Source organism: Athene noctua, chromosome 9 (assembly GCF_965140245.1).
Source record: "Athene noctua chromosome 9, bAthNoc1.hap1.1, whole genome shotgun sequence".
In the NCBI taxonomy this organism is placed as follows: Eukaryota; Metazoa; Chordata; class Aves; order Strigiformes; family Strigidae; genus Athene; species Athene noctua.
The window spans coordinates 1767139-1773138 of NC_134045.1; positions in this window are offsets into that span (position 1 = coordinate 1767139).

Genomic DNA, 6000 nt, shown 5'->3' on the forward strand with positions numbered 1-6000 from the left:
AGATACCCAGACTAATTTTCTCCCTGAAGAATGGTCTATTCTCTGGGATCTGACCAAGAATCCTCCCAGACATGTCCCAGACTGTAATAAGAGCTGCTGCAGTGCCCTCAGACCCCAGGGAGCAGCCCCAGACTCCTCCAAGGAAGATACCCAGACCTATTTTCTCCCTGAAGAATGGTCTATTCTCTGGGATCTGACCAAGATTCCTCCCAGACATGTCCAAGACTGTCCTAAGAGCTGCTGCAGTGGCCTGAGACGCCAGGTACCAGCCCCAGACTCCTCCAAGGATGATACCCAGACGTTTTTTTCTCCCTCATAACACACGCTCTTCTCAGGGATCTGACCAACCTTCCTCCCAGACATGTCACACACTGACCTGACAATCATACAGGGCCCTGAGATCCCAGGGACAGCCCAAGAAGTCTCCAAGGAGGGCACAGGAAATGTTTTTTACCTTATCAAGACACGTCATCTCCAGCTTCCACGCAGATCTTCTGACAGGCATCTCCTGCTCTCTTCTCTCTTTGGTTTAGGGCCATCACATCGCAGGCAGCAGCCCCTGACACCTCCAAAGGAGACAAACGAGATCTGTTTTCTCCTGTAAAGAATGATTTTGACTCCAGCATCATCCTACACTTCCTCACAGGCACGTTCTGGTGTCTTTTAGCGGGGATTTCGCAAGCCTAATCCTGGGTAGCAACCCCAGACTCCTCCAAGGAAGGTACCCAGATGATTTTTCTCCCTGATAATTCACTCTCCTCTCTGGGATGTGACCAGGATTCCTCCCAGACATAACCCAGATTCTCCTGCACCCTGCTGCAGAGATATCAGATCCAAGGAAGCACCCTCACACTCCTCCAAGGATGCCACCTGAGATATTTCTGACCTTCTGACAAACTCTCCCACGTCCACAATCCAACCATGATCCCTCCCAGGAATGGCCTGGAGTCTTTTCAACTCTGCTTTAGGGAGGCTTAATCCTGGATAGCAGCCCCAGACTCCTCCAAGGAAGATACCCAGACCGATTTTCTCCCTGAAGAATGGTCTGTTCTCTGGGATCTGACCAAGATGCCTCCCAGACATGTCCCAGACTGTCCTAAGAGCTGCTGTAGTGCCCTCAGACGCCAGGTACCAGCCCCAGACTCCTTCAGGTATGATACCCAGACGTTATTTTCCCCTCATAACATACGCTCTTCTCAGGGATCTGACCAAACTTCCTCCCAGACATGTCACACACTGACCTGACAATGATACAGGGTCCTGAGATCCCAAGTACAGCCCAAGAATTCTCCAAGGAGGCCACAGGAAATGTTTTTTACCTTCTGGAGACACCTCATCTCCAGCTTCCACCCAGATCTTCTGACAGGCATCTACTGCTCTCTTCTCTCTTTGATTTAGGGCCATCATATCGCAGGCAGCAGCCCCTGACACCTCCAAAGGAGACAAACGTGATCTGTTTTCTCCAGTAAAGAAAGATTTTGGCTTCAGCATCATCCCACGCTTCCTCACAGCACATTCTGGTGTCTCTTAGCGGGGATTTCGCAAGCCTAATCCTGGGATGGAAACCCCAGACTCCTCCAAGGAAGGTACCCAGATGATTTTTCTCCCTGATAATTCACTCTCCTCTCTGGGATGTGACCAGGATTCCTCCCAGACATGCCCCAGACTCTCCTGCACCCTGCTGCAGGGATATCAGATCCAAGGAAGCACGCTCACACTCCTCCAAGGATGCCACCTGAGATATTTCTTACCTTCTGACAAACTTTCCCACATCCACAATACAACCACAATCCCTCCCAGGAACGGACTGGAGTCTTTTCAACTCTGCTTTAGGGAGGCCTAATCCTTAGAAGCAGCCCCAGACTGCTCCAAAGAAGATATCCATACGATTTTCTCCCTGAAGAATGGTCTATTCTCTGGGATCTGACCAAGATTCCTCCCAGACATGTCCAAGACTATCCTAAGAGCTGCTGCAGTGGCCTGAGACGCCAGGTACCAGCCCCAGACTCCTCCAAGGATGATACCCAGACGTTTTTTTCTACCTCATAACACACGCTCTTCTCAGGGATCTGACCAACCTTCCTCCCAGACATGTCACACACTGACCTGACACTGATACAGGGCCCTGAGATCCCAGGTACAGCCCAAGAAGTCTCCAAGGAGCCCACAGGAAATGTTTTTTACCTTCTGGAGACACCTCCTCTCCAGCTTCCACCCAGATCTTCTGACAGGCATCTACTGCTCTCTTCTCTCTTTGGTTTAGGGCCATCACATCGCAGGCAGCAGCCCCTGACACCTCCAAAGGAGACAAATGAGATCTGTTTTCTCCTGTAAAGAAAGATTTTGGCTTCAGCATCATCCCACGCTTCCTCACAGGCAAGTTCTGGTGTCTTTTAGCGGGGATTTCGCGTGCCTAATCCTGGATAGAAACCCCAGACTCCTCCAACGAAGATACCCAGATGATTTTTCTCCCTGATAATTCACTCTCCTCTCTGGGATCTGACCAGGATTCCTCCCATACATGCCCCAGATTCTCCTGCACCCTGTTGCAGGGATATCAGATCCAAGGAAGCACCCTCACACTCCTCCAAGGATGCCACCTGAGATATTTCTGACCTTCTGACAAACTCTCCCACCTCCACAATCCAACCATGATCCGTCCCAGGAACGGCCTAGAGTCTTTTCAACTCTGCTTTAGGGAGGCCTAATCCTGGGTAGCAGCCCCAGACTCCTCCAAGGAAGATACCCAGACCGATTTTCTCCCTGAAGAATGGTCTATTCTCTGGGATCTGGCCAAGATTCATCCCAGACAGGTCCCAGACTGTCCTAAGAGCTGCTGCAGTGCCCTCAGACGGCAGGTAGCAGCCCCAGACTCCTCCAAGGAAGATACCCAGACCGATTTTCTCCCTGAAGAATGGTCTGTTCTCTGGGATCTGACCAAGATTCCTCCCAGACATGTCACACACTACCCTGACAAATGATACAGGGCCCTGAGATCTCAGGGACAGCCCAAGAAGTCTCCAAGGAGGCCACAGGAAATGTTTTTTACCTTCTGGAGACACCTCATCTCCAGCTTCCACCCAGATCTTCTGACAGGCATCTCCTGCTCTCTTCTCTCTTTGGTTTAGGGCCATCACATCGCAGGCATCAGCCCCTGACACCTCCAAAGGAGACAACCGAGATCTGTTTTCTCCTGTAAAGAAAGATTTTGGCTTCAGCATCATCCCACACTTCCTCACAGGCACGTTCTGGTGTCTTTTAGCGGGGATTTCGCAAGCCTAATCCTGGGTAGCAGCCCCAGACTCCTCCAAGGAAGATACCCAGACCGATTTTCTCCCTGAAGAATGGTCTATTCTCTGGGATATGACCAAGATTCCTCACAGACATGTCCCAGACTGTCCTAAGATCTGCTGCAGTGACCTCAGATGCCAGGTAGCAGCCCCAGACCTCTCCAAGGATGATACTCAGACGTTATTTTCCCCTCATAACACACGCTCTTCTCAGGGATCTGACCAACCTTCCTCCCAGACATGTCACACACTGACCTGACACTGATACAGGGCCCTGAGATCCCAAGTACAGCCCAAGAAGTCTCCAAGGAGCCCACAGGAAAAGTTTTTTACCTTCTGGAGACACCTCCTCTCCAGCTTCCACCCAGATCTTCTGACAGGCATCTCCTGCTCTCTTCTCTCTTTGATTTAGGGCCATCATATCGCAGGCAGCAGTCCCTGACACCTCCAAACGAGACAATCGAGATCTGTTTTCTCCTGTAAAGAAAGATTTTGACTTCAGCATCATCCCACGCTTCATCACAGGCACGTTCTGGTGTCTTTTAGCGGGGATTTCGCAAGCCTAATCCTGGGTAGAAACCCCAGACTCCTTCAAGGAAGGTACCCAGATGATTTTTCTCCCTGATAATTCACTCTCCTCTCTGGGATGTGACCAGGATTCCTCCCAGACATGCCCCACACTCTCCTGCACCCTGCTCCAGGGATATCAGATCCAAGGAAGCACCCTCTCACTCCTCCAAGGATGCCACCTGAGATATTTCTGACCTTCTGACAAACTCTCCCACCTCCACAATCCAACCAAGATCCCTCCCAGGAATGTCCTGGAGTCTTTTCAACTCTGCTTTAGGGAGGCCTAATCCTGGGTAGCAGCCCCAGACTCCTCCAAGGAAGATACCCAGACCGATTTTCTCACTGAAGAATGGTCTATTCTCTGGGATCTGACCAAGATTCCTCTCAGACATGTCCCAGGCTGTCCTAAGAGCTGCTGCAGTACCCTCAGAACCCAGGTAGCAGCCCCAGACCCCTCCAAGGAAGTTACCCAGACCGATTTTCTCCCTGAAGAATGGTCTATTCTCTGGGATCTGACCAAGATTCCTCCCAGACATGTCACACACTGACCTGACAATCATACAGGGCCCTGAGATCCCAGGTCCAGCCCAAGAAGTCTCCAAGGAGCCCACAGGAAATGTTTTTTACCTTCTGGAGACACCTCCTCTCCAGCTTCCACCCAGATCTTCTGACAGGCATCTCCTGCTCTCTTCTCTCTTTGATTTAGGGCCATCACATCGCAGGCAGCAGCCCCTGACACCTCCAAACGAGACAACCGAGATCTGTTTTCTCCTGTAAAGAAAGATTTTGGCTTCAGCATCATCCCACGCTTCCTCTCAGCACGTTCTGGTGTCTTTTAGTGGGGATTTCTCAAGCCTAATCCTGGGTAACAACCCCAGACTCCTCCAGGGAAGATACCCAGATGCTTTTTCTCATGTTAGATAAGATTTTTGTTCCAGGATCCTCACACTTTTCCTCCAATCATGTCGTGGGAGTCTTTTCAGATCTTCTTTAGGGGTGTCTAAGCCTGGGTGGCAGCCCCAGCGTTCTCCAATGAAGATAAACAGAGGTTTTTATCCCTGAAATCTTGCTCTATTCTCTGGGATCTGCATAAGATTCCTCCCAGACATGTCCTAGACTGTTCTGAGCCCTGCTCCAGGCACCTGATATCCCATGTAGCAGACCAATACTCCTCCAAGCAAGTCAGTGTAATTTTCAATTTTTTTTAAATCTGTATAGCCATGTTCTGGACATTTGGTACATCTAACAGTTACTTTTTCTGCTAGTCCTGTCTCCAAAATATGCTGCTGTTCATGCCTGTCAATGACTTGAAAGCTTGTCACGTAATTCCTCAGTAGAGGGTAACAGAAATAATTTGTTTTATGGGACAAATACTTCTCATACACATCACTACCTCCGTACTGGTACAACGATTCAACAGTGTAATAGTGAATTCAGTGTTACTGGTAGTATTCTACAAGAACACATTGCCTGGTAGTATTCTTGACAGGTTTTTTCAAACAGTTTCAGCTTCAAGACTTCCCTTCCCACACTGACAAAGGGAGCAACCCCAAGCAGAAATTCTCTCCCCATCCTTGTCATTGATTTGCCACCAATCAGAATTAATAATGTTTGATTCCAGTATGAATACAGAAATATTTTAGTAGGGTTACATGTTTACATTTATCTTGCATTTTGCACATCTAACCAGCAACCAATGCTACTACAAACGCCTCTGTATAGCCCTGTACCAAGGCCGAAGAATTGGTCAGTAATCATTTACTAGGTACACCTAGATACTGCTTAGGGAATTAGATTTAGAATTGAAAATAATTCTGTTTGAAGTCGTTAGAGATGTCTAGACACAGAAGTAATTTATTACCTAGAATACATTGGATAAGGTCTCAGATGTACCACAACTCGAGATTAATGAGAACTGGGGAGAATGAACTGTCACAGTTTACAGATCTCTGCCAAGGAACAGTGAAACTAGGTAATGGGTAATTCCGGCAGGGGGAGATCGCGACCACCGACTCGTGGGCCACCGACCCAAATCACACCCCAGACTCATTTCTAGAGATTTCTAAGCTTTAGTGCGCAGAATCGGAAGTAGGAGGGAAGTATGATAATGATTTCCAGGAATTCTTGTGTTTATGTATGA